Genomic DNA, 17,521 nt, shown 5'->3' on the forward strand with positions numbered 1-17,521 from the left:
AGCATCTGCAGTTCCTTGCATCACCATGAGTATTAATTTAAGCTCGAAATATCAGTCTATTAAACATATGAATGTTATGGAAGAATTAGAGTCAAGAGTTGTAAATATAGTGAAACATTCTGAAACAATCCCATTATAAAGATGCTACGAAGAGGCATGCCAATGACAAAAGGCCAATGCTATTTGATGTGGCTTTGTCGTGTCCTTATCAAACTTCATTGCACTGCTGTTTGTTAAAGGTTGGCATTTCACCATGGTAACGCCTTTACGCAGCAGTGCAGTGCAAATGTGCTGCAACCTCCTAACCCTTTCAACCACAGAGTTAATGAGAGTTGCCCTGTTCCAGTTGTGCTAACAAGGCAGTGAAATTGCTCCTAGCGTGGGGGAAACATGATAATGAAATACTCCCAGCACCACAAGGACCTGCAAGCCATACACTCTGAATACCAAATATGAACAGTGTAGGAAGGAACTGCAGATGCTGGTTTAATTCGAGATCTTATCGAAACGTATAAGATTATTAAGGGGTTGGACACATTAGAGGCAGGAAACATGTTCCCGATGTTGGGGGAGTCCAGAACAAGGGGCCACAGTTTAAGAATAAGGGGTAGGTCATTTAGAACTGAGATGAGGAAAAACTTTTTCAGTCAGAGAGTTGTGAATTTGTGGAATTCTCTGCCTCAGAAGGCAGTGGAGGCCAATTCTCTGAATGCATTCAAGAGAGAGTTAGATAGAGCTCTTAAGGATAGCGGAGTCAGGGGGTATGGGGAGAAGGCAGGAACGGGGTACTGATTGAGAATGATCAGCCATGATCACATTGAATGGCGGTGCTGGCTCGAAGGGCCGAATGGCCTACTCCTGCACCTATTGTCTATTGTCTATTGTCTAAAAAGCTGGAGTAACTCAGCCGGACAGGCAGTATCTCTGGAGATGAGGAATGGGTGACATTTCAAACAACTAACAATGGCCTGTTACTTTATCATCAGTATTTTTTTGTATATCTTTCATTCATTGTTCTTCATCTCTCCACATCATTGTCTATCTCTCTCATTTCCCTTATCCCTGACCAGTCTGAAGAAAGGTCTCGACCCGAAACGTCACCCATTCCTTCTCTCCGGAGATGCTGCCTGTCCCGTTGAGTTACTCCCACTTTTTGTGTCTCCCTAATATGAACAGGTCTTATGTGAACCATTTTCATTCCCATGAATAAACTGCAATGGGTTTAAATCACAAAACAAAGAGCTTTATCGAATAGCACACTGCAAATCATACAACAGTGTTGATAATATGTGATATACGTTTTTAAATATAAGAAAATAACTGCAGATGCTGGTACAAATCGAAGGTATTTATTCACAAAATGCTGGAGTAACTCAGCAGGTCAGGCAGCATCTCGGGAGAGAAGGAATGGGCGAGGTTTCGGGTCAATAGACAATAGACAATAGACAATAGGTGCAGGAGGAGGCCATTCGGCCCTTCGAGCCAGCACCGCCATTCAATGTAATCATGGCTGATCATTCTCAATCAGTACCCCGTTCCTGCTTTCTCCCCATACCCCCTGACTCCGCTATCCTTAAGAGCTCTATCTAGCTCTCTCTTGAATGTATTCAGAGAATTGGCCTCCACTGCCCTCTGAGGCAGAGAATTCCACAGATTCACAACTCTCTGACTAAAAAAGTTTTTCCTCATCTCTGTTCTAAATGGCCTACCCCTTATTCTTAAACTGTGGCCCCTGGTTCTGGACTCCCCCAACATTGGGAACATGTTTCCTGCCTCTAACATGTCCAACCCCTTAATAATCTTATACGTTTCGATAAGATCCCCTCTCATCCTTCTAAATTCCAGTGTATACAAACCTAGTCGCTCCAGTCTTTCAACATATGACAGTCCCGCCATTCCGGGAATTAACCTAGTAAACCTACGCTGCACGCCCTCGAGACACTTCTTCAGACTGGTCAGGAATAAGATGCTGCCTGACCTGCTGAGTTACTCCAGTATTTTGTGAATAAATACCTTAGGTTTTTAAATTGTGAGTGATCCCGACTTTATGTTGGATTACAGACACAATGTGCTGGAATAACTCAGCGGGTCAGGCAGCATCTCTGCAGGAAAGGGATGGGTGACGTTTCGGGTCGGAACTCTTCTGCTGAGTTGCTTGAACTGGAACCAGAGCTTCACACAAAGGCAATCATTTGAATGCTTGTTAGATATTTAACGTTTGAAAACTATATGGAAGAACTCTACGAATGTTTACACCTAAAACTGTTTGGAGTCTAATATGTCAGAAACCACTTTGCTGCAATATATCAGGGCTACTTCAGCACCACCACTGTAGTCTATATAATCAAAAAGAACAAGAGTAGCAAGATATTGAGTGGACTGCCAATTTCAGGGCGCACTGGAGGAACAACACGGTGGCACAGCGGTAGAGTTGCTGCCTTACAGCGCTTGCAGCACCGGAGACCCGGGTTCGATCCTGACTACGGGTGCTGTCTGTACGGAGTTTGCAAGTTCTCCCCGTGACCTGCGTGGGTTATCTCCGGGATCTTCGGTTTCCTCCCACACTCCAAAGACGTACAGGTTTGTAGATTAGTTGGCATGGGTTTGTATACTTGGCATAAGTGTAACTTGTCCCTAGTGCGTGTAGGCTTGTGTTAATGTGTGGGGATCGCTGGTTGAATGTGTGGGGATCGCAGGACTCGGTGGGCCGAAGGGCCTGTGTCTACGCTGTATCTTTAAACTAAACTAAGCACCTCATATTGTGCTTGGGTAACTATAGACAATAGACAATAGGTGCAGGAGGAGGCCATTCGGCCCTTCGAGCCAGCACCACCATTCAATGTGATCATGGCTGATCATTCTCAATCAATACCCCGTTCCTGCCTTCTCCCCATACCCCCCTGACTCCGCTATCCTTAAGAGCTCTATCTAGCTCTCTCTTGAATGCATTCAGAGAATTGGCCTTCACTGCCTTCTGAGGCACAGAATTCCACAGATTTACAACTCTCTGACTGAAAAAGTTTTTCCTCATCTCCGTTCTCAATGGCCTACCCCTTATTCTTAAACTGTGGCCTCTTGTTCTGGACTCCCCCAACATTGGGAACATGTTTCCTGCCTCTAACATGTCCAACCCCTTAATAATCTTATATGTTTCGATAAGATCCCCTCTCATCCTTCTAAATTCCAGTGTATACAAGCCTAGTCGCTCCAGTCTTTCAACATATGACAGTCCTGCCATTCTGGGAATTAACCTAGTAAACCTACGCTGCACGCACTACATAGCTCCTCCCCCTTCCCCGTAGCCCAAATGGATCTGCACCTATTTCTCCCCTTCCACCTTTCACCTTCCACCTACATTCCTTCTTCGAGCTTCACAATTTTCAAGTCTTCAATCCTTTTGTATCATACCTTTCATCTTTTCATCTCTGGCCTTTGTCCTCCATCTGCCGGTCAAATATCCCCCTCACCTGTAACAAGCCATTACCTGCCAGACTTTGTCCTACCTTTCCAGCTTCCTTTAATCCCCTCCCCCCCCCCCAATTAGTCTGAAGAAGGGTCCTGACCTGAAACGTCACCTATCCATGATCTCCAGAGGTGCTGCTTGGCCCACTGAGTTACTCCAGTATTTTGTGTTCTTTTTCAGATAACACCTTTCCTCTTTTGTTGAATGCACTACCTGGGCTGCTGTTGTTCTTGGAGAAGGTCTCCAAAATCTGTGTCTCAAGGCACCTGCATTGAACAATCCTGTACATTTGGTGGTGACAACATAAGGAACTGCAGATGCCGGAATCTTGAGTGAAAGACAAAGTGCTGGAGTAACTCAGCTTGTCGGGCAGCATCTGTGGAGGACACAGCTAGGCAATGTTTCGGGTCAGGACATTGTCTTTACTGTTTTTCAGACTCGATCTGAAGAATGGTCCCGACTGGAAATATCACCCATCCAAATCCTCCTCAGACGCTGCCTGACCCATTGAGTGTCTCTAGCACTTTGCGCTTTACACAATACATTTGATGGTTTGGAGCTAGAAACAAAATGCTGAAGTAACTCAGCGGGACAGGCAGCATCATATTCCTTCTCTCCAAAGACGCTGCCTGTCCAGCTGAGTTACTCCAGAATTTTGTCTATCTTCGGTGTAAACGAGCATCTGCAGTTCCTTCGCACACATTTGATGGTATGAGATTGATGTTATCTCAAGAACAAAGCTTGTCAGAGTAAAACCCATTCCTTTCACTTGGAATTGTTTGTGCATCGGGTAGTAACATGGCCCAGAACATGCGGTCATAACTAAAGAAGGCACAAAATGCTGGGGTAACACAGCAGGTCAGGCAGCATCTGGAATTTAGAAGATTGAGGGGGGATCTGATAGAAACTTACAAAATTCTTAAGGGGTTGGACAGGCTAGATGCAGGAAGATTGTTCCCGATGTTGGGGAAGTCCAGAACAAGGGGTCACAGTTTAAGGATAAGGGGGAAGTCTTTTAGGACCGAGATGAGAACGTTTTTTTTCACACAGAGAGTGGTGAATCTGTGGAATTCTCTGCCACAGAAGGTAGTTGAGGCCAGTTCATTGGCTATATTTAAGAGGGAGTTCGATGTGGCCCTTGTGGCTAAAGGGATCAGGGGGTATGGAGAGAAGGCAGGTACGGGATACTGAGTTGGATGATCAGCCATGATCATATTGAATGGCGGTACAGGCTCGAAGGGCCGAATGGCCTACTCCTGCACCTATTTTCTATGTTTCTATCAATGCAGAACATGGATAGATGCCGCTTTGCATCGGGATCTTTCACCTGCACCTGCAGTTCCTCGTTTATCCGTGTTGTACAAACTAACCTGATAAATCAACTGAAAGCATTTAAAAGTAAAGAAAAAGAAATATTGAGCCATTACATCGTAAAATAATCAGCGAAACTCGTTATTGTTCTTGTTAATTTACTATAAAACCTGATGAGGCATGCATTATACATTTTGAACATCTGTGGAGAATGTAGATAGATACTTTTATCCCACCGTTGAAATATATTCAACACATTCAATAGTCATTTTGGGCAAGTTTCCTGAAAGCTGTTTTTTTAGGGGGGGGAGGGGTGGGGTGAGGTGGGTGGAGGGTGAGAAGTGGACTGGGTTGGGGAAGAAAAGCCCCACAACAAATAAAAGTGAGTGAGTCTGAAGAAGGGTCTCGACCTGAAATGTCACCCATTCCTTCTCTCTAGAGATGCTGCCTGTCCCGCTGAGTTACTCCAGCTTTTTGTGTCTATCTACAAATAATAGTGAGTCTACTTTGACGGAGAGCCAAGATGCCTTCACTAACTCAGTTTTGTTTAATGGGCCACCACTGCTAAAAATATATGAGGTCCAAGAGTCGAGAAATAGAAGTTTAGTTTAGTTTAGAGCGGCAACAGGCCCTTCAGCCCACCGATTCCGCACCGACCAGCAAACCCCCCCCCCCCCCCCCCCAATCCAACACTATCCTACACACACATCGGGACAATTTGCAATTATGCCAAGCCAATTAGCCTAGAAACCTGCACATCTTTGGAGTGTGGGAGGAAACCGGAGCTTCCCGGGGAAAGCCCACGCAGTCACGCTCACAGGGAGAATATACAATTTTCCGTACAGGCAGCACCCATAGTCAGGATTGAACCCGGGTCTGACCCGCTATGAGGCAATAGCTCTACTGCTACGCCACTATGCTGCCCAGAAAACAAAACTGGAACACATCACAATTCTTTTTGTCATTCTTACGCTAATCTTCTCTGTGTCATTCCAATGTTAGTATAGGTGATGCTAAATTCATTAATATGAATTGGAAGCTCTTGACAACAGACAGATAAGAGATAGGTTGGCAATGATGCAAGATTTTAGAATCTAAATATCAGGCAGTTGACAAAAAGCTAAAATAATGAGAGGGCCCACTATGCCTGGAAATTGATGTTGCTAGCACAAACGTAACTTCCAATTTAGTTTAGTTTAGAGATACAGTGAGAAAATAGGCCCTTTGGCTCACCGAGTCCCTGCCAAACAATGATCACCCTTACACTAGTTCTATCCTACACACTAGGGACAATTTGCTGAGGCCAATTAACCTACAAACCTGCACGTCTTTGGAATGGGGGAGGAAACCGGAGCGCCTGGAGAAAACCCACGCGGTCACAGGGAGAACGTACAAACAATATCGGTAATGGGCGTCAGTTTGTCAAAAAGTTAACAATCAGACCTGGAGGGCTCTGGGTTTAGATGGACTTGGGATTATTGGATTGATGGTAGACTGATGTTGCAATAATGGTGGGTATGTCAGCAGATATTTGACAGGTCATGGGGGCTCAGTGATTGATGACAGAGCTAATGGTAGCTTGGTGGATGGGAAAGACTCAGTGTGCTGGAATAACTCAGCGGGTCAAGCAGCATCCCTGGAGAAAAATGGATAGGTAACGTTTCGGGTTGTGACTCTTCTATAGACTGGTGGATGGGGGCTTCCAGGTTATTTACATGTCATGAGTCACCACTATGCATGCCCTGTCTTAATTATCCTGTATCTGTACACTGTGGATGGCTTGATTCTTGGTTCTTGGTTCATGGTCCTCCAAAATATTCCAAATGGAATTTAAACTGGAGGTGGCGGAGTATGGACTTAAGCAAGAAGGGCTTCTTGGAGAAGAAGAGCTGCCTTAAATTTAGTTGCATCTGGTTGAGTAACTGTAGTAGGGTGAAGACTATTCCATGCCTTAATTGTGCGAGGGAAGAATGGATTGCTATACACATCTGTCTTGATAGCTGGTATCTCAAATTGAATCGAATGCCCTCCTCTACTCCTGATAGGTTCGGGTTTGGTGTAGATGTGGTCATCTATGTCGAGCTGACCATTTAACTTAATTGTAATCAAGTATAGTCTTTTCGCTGACTGGATTTCACGCAACACAAAAGCTTTACACTGTACTTAGGTACATGTGACTCTAAACTAAAATAAGAAGGGTCTCGACCCAAGCCATCCTTTTCTCCAGATATGCTGCCTGACCCGCTGAGTTACTCCAGCTTTTTGTGTTTGCCTAAACTAAACTAAACATGCATTAACACGTCAAATGCATGAGGAGAATTGCAAACCTCACGCAGCTCTCAACATGTCACCCTTGCCCAGCATGACTGATGTTTATAAATGCAAATGCATTTGGTACACAAAACCATGGCACTATGTGTTCTATTATCTGGCCAAAATCTGTGTTTCAAAATATCTGTGTTCCAACATTAACAACGAAAATCATTAAAAAGTTTAGATAAGTTTTAATAAGTTCTGGAAAACATTCAGAACTAAAACATTTAAAAACTAAACTATTTAAAACATAACATAACATAACATAACATAACAACACTTTATTGTCACTCGGCACAACACCGAGCGAAATTTCAGCAGTCACACAAAACACAGCAAAAAAGAAAAGAACACAGGACACCCGACCCCAACACAAACATCCATCACAGTGACTACAAACACCCCCTCACTGTGATGGAGGCAACAAAACTTCCCCTCTCTTCCCCCCGCACCCACGGACAGGCAGCTCGACCCCTACCGAGGCAAACGACACGCACAGCCCCCGCAAGGGGATGGAAGGCCCCTCGGCCGAGCCGCCCCGGGCACCGAAACGTCCCGCGGCCACACCGGGCGATGTTAAGTCCAGCGGACGAGCCGCACCGGGCACTGAAACGTCCCGCGGCCACACCGGGCGATGTTAAGTCCAGCGGCCAAGCCGCACCGGGCACTGAAACGTCCCGCGGCCGAGCCGCACCGGGCACTGAACGTCCCGCGGCCGAGCCGCGCTGGCGATGTTAAGTCCAGCGGCCAAGCCGCCCCGGGCACTGAAACGTCCCGCGGCCGCACCGGGCGATGTTAAGCCCAGCGGCCGAGCCGCACCGGGCACTGAAACGTCCCGCGGCCGAGCTGCGCCGGCGATGTTAAGGCCCGCAGCCGAGCCGCGCCGGGCGATGGAAGGCCCCGCGGGCGAGCTGCGCCCCGGAGAAGAGACCTAATAAAAGAAAGGTTTCCCCCCGCCCCGCCCCCCCCCCACCCCACCCCACCCCACCCCACCCCACCCCACACCCCCACCACACATACACAGCCAAAAAACAGAAACAAAAACCATCCCAACACCGACACAAACAAAAAAAAAGAAAAAAAGACAACAGACTGCCAGAGAGCCGCAGTCTCTCAAACAATTAAAAGATTATAAATTAACAAATAAAAGTCCTTGCAGTTGCTTTTCTCCATCAAACAGTTTCCCAGCTGCTGTCAGGCAGCTGAACCATCCTCTCACCCACCAGCACAAGACTGTCTTTAATCGGACTTTACTAGACTTTATCTTGCACCAAAAGTTATAACCTTATCTTAATCCAATCAGTTGGGCAACAGTTAAAGTAATATAGCTAAAACTCTCCCACTCATTAGTCGCAACAAGTGTGTAAAATTATTGCACTGCCACCGTGGGAATTTCCAAACCATTTCAGCTATTACTAGACCAGCATTTATACAACTACTTCACTGATAGTGTAGGAAGTAACTGCAGATGCTGGTTTAAACTGAAGATGCTGGAGTAACTCAACGGGTCAGGCACCATCTCCGGAGAAAAGGAATAGGTGATGTTTCAGGTTAAGACCCTTCTTCACACTTAATTAATACATTTTGCTGAAGTAATCAAGACTAAGATAAAGTCTGAAGAGGAGTCCTGATCTGAAATGACACCAGAATTGCTGCTTGACCTGCTGAATTACTTCTCCAGCACTTTATGTCCGTTTTTAAGATGACGTTTTGTCGTTCTCTTGAGCCTGCTCAAATACCTGGCTGGAACAGCATAATTACTCCTTCACAGCTGAAAGCCAACTGAAACCCGGTGGCGTAGAGGTAGAATTTCTGCCTTACTGCGCCAGAGACCCGGATTTGATCGTGACTACGGATGCTGTCAATACGGAGTTTGTACGTTCTCCCCGTGACCGTATGGGTTTCCTCCGGGTGCTTCGGTTTCCGCCCACATCCCAAAGACGTACAGGTTTGTAGGTTAATAAGCCTCGGTAAATTGTAACTTGTCCCTAGTGTGTGTATGATAGTGTTGGTGTACGGGGTGATCGCTGGTCGGCGCGGACTCGGTGGGCCGAAGGGCCTGTTTCCACGCTGCATCCCGAGCTTGAAAATCATTCATAACAAATGGAACAAATGTGCCGGAAGCAAAATTCAACTTTTGTAAGGACATAGACACAAAAAGCTGCCGTAACTCAGCCGGACAGGCAGCATCTCTGGAGAGGAGGAATGGATGATGTTTCGGGTCGAGACCCTTCTTCAGACTGAAAGTCACGGGAAAGGGAAACGAGAGATATAGACGATGATGTGGAGAGATAAAGAACAACGAATGAGAGATGTGCAAAAAAGTAACGATGATAAAGGAAACAGGCCATTGTTTGCTGTTTGTTGGGTGAAAACGAGAAGCTGGTGTGACTTGGGTGGGGGAGGGATAGAGGGAGAGGGAATGCCAGGGTTACTTGATATTCATACCACTGGGCTGTAAGCTGCCCAAGCGAAATATTGAATGCTCTTCCTTCAATTTGCGTCTAGCCTTACTCTGACAATGGAGGAGACCTAGGACAGAAAGGTCTGTGTGGGAATGGGAAGGAGAATTAACGTGTTTAGCAACCGGGAGATCAGGTAGGTTCAGGCAGAGTGAGTGAAGGTGTTCATTGAAACGATCGCCCAGTCTGCATCTGGCATTGATTTACATTTTAAGTAATTTAGGCAAATGAGTTTAAGCAATATATTGAGTTTCTGTAGTCGTATTCTATTTGGCACACGTTGACTGGGTTAAAAACAGGAATATAATGGATCGATCATTGCTCAAAGGCCTGCTGATAGTTACCAGCTGTCTGGGCCGTTAAATACGATGTGAGTCGAATAAAATTGAAATCCAAATCCCGCAATTCATTTTTACTGCTATCAACAAATTGGCAACTTTATATTAATGATTGTACCTTTCACGTTGGAGTCGAAAATCTGTATTCCTGCTCTCCCCTAAGGTTTGATATATATTATGCTGGTTGGCACTTCAGCACAGAACTGAGAAACGATGGAGAAATTGGACTGAGCTGGGAAACGTGGACTGGAATCAAGATGTTCCATTAACCTGCCTTTATTTAATCCAGTGTAGGTCGCACCATAGAAATTTGTTCTTCCACCTGATTACCATGACGGAAGCTTTGATCCAGATGCAGACGCACTGGTTTGCTCATTAGTGCATGCCCATCGGGCGCAATCTTTTGAATGGCATGGACCAGTCGAAACGAGCTGGTGCTGATTAATCCCCTGGCTGGACATCTGCCCGGCAACAGGCAGATAATTATCATATCATATCATATATATACAGCCGGAAACAGGCCTTTTCGGCCCTCCAAGTCCGTGCCGCCCAGCGATCCCCGCACATTAACACTATCCTACACCCACTAGGGACAATTTTTACATTTACCCAGCCAATTAACCTACATACCTGTACGTCTTTGGAGTGTGGGAGGAAACCGAAGATCTCGGAGAAAACCCACGCAGGTCACGGGGAGAACGTACAAACTCCTTACAGTGCAGCACCCGTAGTCAGGATCGAACCTGAGTCTCCGGCGCTGCATTCGCTGTAAAGCAGCAACTCTACCGCTGCGCTACCGTGCCTGATGGCCTGCAAGTGGCTGAGTGTTCGACAGCGTGAGACTCGGCCCCTGACTCCCCAAAGGTCTTTCCATGTGGGCACGGCATGCCAGGAACGTGATGCAGAAGAAGCTCGACGCCAGGATGGCGAGGCTGGTAGAGCCGTGGACCCACAGCGCCAGAGACCTGGGTTCAATCCTGATCTCGGGTTCTGCCTGTCTGTGCGGAGTTTGCACGATATTCCCTGTGACCGCATGAGTTTCCTCCGGGTGCCTCCGCTTCAATCCCACACCCCAAAGACGTGTGGGTTTGTGGGTTCATTGGCCTCTGTAAATTGCCTCTGTTGTGTGTTGGGAGTGTGTGGACCGAGTGTGTAAGTGGGTCGGTGTGGACTTGGTGGGCTGATGTTTCAATACAGGAATGATTCAATGACACTTTATTGTCACATGTACCTCGGTGCAGTGAAATGCTCTGTATGGACTGTTTCCGTGCTGTATCTCTAAACTAAACTAAACTAATTTAAACTAAACTAAACTAAACCATCTGTAAACAAAGCAAACCAAGTTGGCCAAAGTAGCTATATCTCTTGCTTCCCTTTCCCCTGACGAGTTGGAGGAAGGGTCTTTGACCCGAAACGTCACCCATCCCTTCTCTCCCGAGATGCTGCCTGACCTGCTGAGTTACTCCAGCATTTTGTGGACAAAGTAACCTGTTGCACTCGGGCTCTGTCCATGGTGCTGAATGTTTCCCTCCCTCCATACTGTGCTGTGCAGGATCCACAGAATCCAATGCATTCAATGGCCAAGTCTGCTTTGATATCACCCTGTAAATCTAGAGTCGTAACTGGAAGGACAACGATGCAACACCACCAGGGAGTTTGATTCAACCCATACATCACTGCAACCGGGAAATATATTTGTCTCACCCATGACAGTGTGTCAAAAGCTCACAGTCCACCCCGACAGCATTGAGTGTTTAGGAAGGAACTGCAGATGCTGGTTTAAACCGAAGATAGACGCAAAGGAAGAAGGGTCTCGACCCGAAACGTCACCCGTTCCTTCTCTCCAGAGATGCTGACTGTCCCGCTGAGTTACTCCAGCTTTCTGTGTCTAGCACTGTGTGAGTACCCTCAAAAGAAGCACTGCAGTGGTTATGGAAGGCGATTCCCCCCATTCTCTGTGGGCAAGTGGAGAAAAAAAGTTCCAAACAAATTCAGAGTATATCGGTGTTAGTTTATTATACTCCAAAGACGTACAAGTTTGTAGGTTAATTGGCTGGGCAAATGTAAAAATTGTTCCTAGTGGGTGTAGGATCATGTTAATGTGCGGGGATCGCTGGGCGGCACGGACCCGGTGGGCCGAAGGGCCTGTTTATGCGCTGTATCTCTAAATCTAAATCTAAATCTAAAAAAATCTAAATTATTGCCCACCGTATTGGGACACCCAGTGAAAAACTTTGAAGATGTGGTCAACATTTGCCTAATATTTTAGTTAATAATAATAATAATAATAATAATAATAATAATAATAATAATAATAATAATAATAATAATAATAATAATAATAATAATAATAATAATAATAATAATAATATATTCCTTTATTCGCCCCACACCTGGGAAATTTACAGTGTTACAGCAGCAAAGTGGATAGCAAGGGATCATTCATTATAAATAAAAGTAAAGACAAGGATAAATTGTCATCAGTTCACTGTGTATTCCTTAACTGTTACTGTTGACTCGTCTGCTGGGAGCAGTGCTGGTTGTGCAGTCCCACAGCAGCGGGAAGGAAGGACCTCCCCCTAGTTACATTTATAGTCCTGGAGTTACAGGAAACAGGCCTTGTTCATGCCGACCGAGATGCCCCATCTAAGCTCGTTCCATTTGCCCACATTTGGCCCATCTCCCTCTGCACTGTTCCTATCCATGTACCTGTCCAAGTGTCTATTATACCCTCATAACACCTGCCACAGCTGTTTCCTCTGGCAGCTCATTCCATATACCTTCCACGTGAAAAAGTTGCCCGTGTTAAATCTTTCCCCTCTTACCTTAAACCTCTGATTCTTGATTCTCCTAAGCTGGGTAAAATTCTCCGCATTATTTTATACACCTCCATAAGATCACCCATTGGCCTCCTGCACTCCAAGGAATAAAGTACTACCTTGCTCAATCTTAGTTTAGTTTAGAGACACAGCATGGAAACGGGCATCGACCTGCGACCCCCACACATTAACACTATCGCGCCAATTAACTCATAAACCTGTACCTCTTTGGAGTGTGGGAGGAATCCGGAGAACCCGGGGAAAATGCAGGCAGAACATGGGAGAACGTACAAACTCTGTACAGACAGCACCCGTGGTCAGGATCGAACCCCGGTCTCTGGTGCTGTAAGGCAGCAACTCCACCACTGTGCCGCCCTGTAAATTTCTTCCTATAGCTTAGGCCCTTGGGTCCTGGCAACAATTTTAAATTTGCTTAGTAGCATTTACTGAAAAATAATAATTTTATGAGCTAAATTGGAATACTTTAAGGTACATAAGAATTATTTTGTTGCATTATTGGCTCAAGGCTTGCACCTATTTGGTCATTTCTTCATAATGAATACAAACTATCACTCCTCTCTCTTTCCACTCAATTAGATGCAGACTTTTTAATCATTTAGTTTTATTTTTGTTTAGAGATACATTTCTATGAACTGTTCCTTCCCATGCTTCAAAGCAACTTTCTGGAAGTCCTAAACATTTGATTATCTTGCCAAATTTGATTTATTTATCATTGTCTCATAGCATTCAAACAGTGAATATTTTAAATTAAAATTATATACAGAATCCCAGCTGTAAGTTCATAAGACATCGGGGATAGGATTAGACTATTCGGTCCATCGAGTCTGCTTTACCATTCAATCATGGCTGATCTATTTTTCCCTCTCAACCCCTTTCTCCTGCCTTTTCCCTGTAACCTTTGACACCCATCCTAATCAATCTCTGCTTTAAAATAAACATTGACTTGGTCTCCACAGCCGTCTGTGGCAATGAATTCTGGCTGAAGAAATTCCTCCTCATCTCCATTCTGAAGATACGTCCTTTTATTCTGAGGCTATTCCCTCTACCTAGGCCTTGATATACATCGATCCATGCATATAGAATAACTGCAGGAATGTATCGCAATTAGGAGTCCACAGAATATTTGTATTTATATGACTTCAGAGTACTTTATTGCCAATTAATCACTTTATTTGAAATATAGTTACTGCTGATAAGCGTGCAAATAACATTGATCTTTATAGTCCGAGAGAGTGAAATAGATCCTTAAGGACTGATGAGGACTTGTTAAGGTTGTGTCTTGACACTATGTGGAGCTTTTTAATTGAACAATTGATCATAATCTGTGTGCTGAGTATTAGCTTTGTTAATGCAGTTCCATGCATATAAAGTTCCCAAACTCATCCCCTCAATGGTTCAATGTATATTTATTGTCACATATATACAATTAAATATTACACAGTGAAATAAATTTTGCATATACTGCCTGCTTAGACCAGTTAGTCTGACATCAGTGGTGGGGAAGACGCTGGAGTCAATTATAAAAGACGAAATTGCGGAGCATTTGGATAGTAGTAAGAGGATTGTTCCGAGTCAGCATGGATTTACGAAGGGGAAATCATGCTTGACTAATCTTCTGGAATTCTTTGAGGATGTAACCAGGAAAATTGACAGGGGAGAGCCGGTGGATGTGGTGTACCTTGACTTTCAGAAAGCCTTTGACAAGGTTCCACATAGGAGATTAGGGGGCAAAATTAGAGCACATGGTATTGGAGGTAGGGTACTGACATGGATAGAAAATTGGTTGACCGACAGAAAGCAAAGAGTGGGGATAAATGGGTCCCTTTCAGAATGGCAGGCAGTAACTAGTGGGGTACCGCAAGGCTCGGTGCTGGGACCGCAGCTATTTACAATATACATTAATGACTTGGATGAAGGGATTAAAAGTACCATTAGCAAATTTGAAGATGATACAAAGCTGGGTGGTAGTGTGAACTGTGAGGAAGATGCTATGAGGTTGCAGGGTGACTTGGACAGGTTGTGTGAGTGGGCGGATGCATGGCAGATGCAGTTTAACGTGGATAAGTGTGAGGTTATCCACTTTGGTGGTAAGAATAGGAAGGCAGAGTATTATCTGAATGGTGTCAATTTTGGAACAGGGGACGTACAACGAGATCTGGGTGTCCTAGTGCATCAGTCACTGAAAGGAAGCATGCAGGTACAGCAGGCAGTGAAGAAAGCCAATGGAATGTTGGCCTTCATAACAAGAGGAGTTGAGTATAGGAGCAAAGAGGTCCTTCTGCAGTTGTACAGGGCCCTAGTGAGACCGCACCTGGAGTACTGTGTGCTGTTTTGGTCTCCAAATTTGAGGAAGGATATTCTTGCTATTGAGGGCGTGCAGCGTAGGTTTACTAGATTAATTCCTGGAATGGCGGGACTATCATATGTTGAAAGACTGGAGCGACTAGGCTTGTATACACTGGAATTTAGAAGGATGAGAGGGGATCTTATCGAAACGTGTAAGATTATTAAGGGGTTGAACACGTTAGAGGCAGGAAACATGTTCCCAATATTGGGGGAGTCCAGAACAAGGGGCCACAGTTTAAGAATAAGGGGTAGGCCATTTAGAACTGAGATGAGGAAAAACCTTTTTCAGTCAGAGAGTTGTGAATCTGTGGAATTCTCTGCCTCAGAAGGCAGTGGAGGCCAATTCTCTGAATGCATTCAAGAGAGAGCTGGATAGAGCTCGTAAGGATAGCGGAGTCAGGGGGTATGGGGAGAAGGCAGGAACGGGGTACTGATTGAGAATGATCAGCCATGATCACATTGAATGGCGGTGCTGGCTCGAAGGGCCGAATGGCCTCCTCCTGCACCTATTGTCTATTGTCTATTGTCTATTGTCTATTGTCTATTGCTTGGCGCCATTTTATCAAGTTTACAATCCGGATTCCCATGGGTTTGTTCTACCGGAGCGGCTCCCCATCACCTCCATCGCCCACACCCAGCGCAGACTACTACTACACTAAACCGAACTATGCCACACTACACTCATACGCTCTACTACAGCACTATGTCACATTGCACTACACTACACTACACTGCACTACACTACACTACACTACATAGCACTGCACCGCAATGCACTGCACAGCACGCCACTCTGCGCCAGGCCACACCAACTGCCCTTGAGAACTTGTGAGTCAACTTCCTCAACTATTTCAATCTAGCCGGTTAAGGTATACCCTGAATCTTATCCAGGATCAGCATCTCCCCCTCCCCCACAAAGCCTAAACACATTGCATCTCATATCCCTTCATTCATTCTACCAGTGATAGCCTCAAAAAATCCAACAGATTTGTCAAACATGATTACACTTTCATAAATCTATGTTGACTCTAACCAATCCATTTATTACATTCTATGTGCTCTATTAATACTTCCTTAATAATAGATGCTAACATTTTCCCTTCTATTAATGTCAACCTAACTGGTTTGCTGTTTCGTTTCCCTCTCTCTCACTTTTCTTGTATGAATTGACAGCTTGACATTTATCACTTCATTAATTTGTGTATAAAGGTGCATAAAATCATGAAAGGAATAGATCGGGTAGATGCACAAAGCCTCTTGCCCAGAGTGGGTGAATCGAGGCCCAGAGGACATAGGTTTAAGGTGAAGGGGAAAAGATTTGATAGGAATCTGAGCGGTAGCTTTTTCACACAAAGGGTGGTGGGTGTATGGCACAAGCTGCCAGAGGAAGTAGTTGAGGCTGGGACTATCCCAACATTTAAGAAGCAGTTAGACAGGTGCATGGATTGGACAGGTTTGGAGGGATATGGACCAAACAAGGGCAGGTGGGACTGGAGTAGCTGGGACATGTTGGCTCTTCAGCAAGTGTGGGCAAGTTGGGCCGAAGGGCCTGTTTCCACACTGTGTCACTCTATGACTAATGTGGTGCAGAGACTGAAGGGGCCAGCATTCTAAGTGCAGCAACTGTGCTCATTGCAAAGCAATGTGTGATGGGCAGAACGTACAGTGGATCAACACAGCTCGGTCAGCAAGTGTCAAGAGTGTTTTATTGTCATAGGTCCCCGATAGAACAATGAAATTCTTACTTGCAGCAGCACAGCAGAATGCCAACAACTCTGGAATAACGAGTTTAATTGCACATTTGGCCCTCACCTGAACTTCCTACACTTTTGCACGTAAAAAATGGAGTTTAGGTGGACATATCGAATACTCGAGGGCACAGCTTTAAGGTGAGAGCGGCAAAGTTTAAAGGAGATGTGTGGGGTAAGAATTTTTTACACAGAATAATGTTTTGGGCAAGTCCAGTAAAGTCCGATTCAAGATAGTCCAAGGGTCTTCAACGAGGAAAATAATAGCCCAGGACCTCTCTCCAGCTGTTGATAGGATGGACCAGTTGCCTGATAACAGCTGGGAAGAAACTGTCGCTGAATGGGAGAGGGCAGAAGAGGGTGAGACTCATCCTTGATTATGGTGGTGGCCTTGCCGAGGCAGCGTGAAGTGTAGATGGAGTCAGTGAAAGGGAGGGGAGTCGGTGTTAAGCTCAGAGGGTATGGGGAGAAGGCAGGAATGGGGTACTGATTGAGAATGATCAGCCATGATCACATTGAATGGCGGTGCTGGCTCGAAGGGCCGAATGGCCTCCTCCTGCACCTATTGTCTATTGTCTATTGTCTGGGCTGCGTCCACAATTCTCTGCAATTTTTCGCGGCCTTGTGATGGAGCTGTTCCCAAACCAATCTGTGATGCATCCCGATAAAATGCTTTCTACGGCGCATCTGTAGAAGTTGG

General features: G+C 45.3%; 1 protein-coding gene and 1 pseudogene across 2 annotated transcripts in view; one reads left to right on the forward strand and one right to left on the reverse strand.

The window, feature by feature from the left end:
* The window catches only part of LOC144601931 (chemokine-like protein TAFA-4), a 222,537-nt gene that overhangs the window by 124,255 nt on the left and 80,761 nt on the right, over positions 1 to 17,521 (forward strand). The gene's annotated exons all lie outside the window — the stretch shown is intronic.
* On the reverse strand, positions 5,705 to 5,797 carry LOC144602020 (U6 spliceosomal RNA; annotated as a pseudogene).

Source organism: Rhinoraja longicauda, chromosome 17 (assembly GCF_053455715.1).
Source record: "Rhinoraja longicauda isolate Sanriku21f chromosome 17, sRhiLon1.1, whole genome shotgun sequence".
Lineage (NCBI taxonomy): Eukaryota > Metazoa > Chordata > Chondrichthyes > Rajiformes > Arhynchobatidae > Rhinoraja > Rhinoraja longicauda.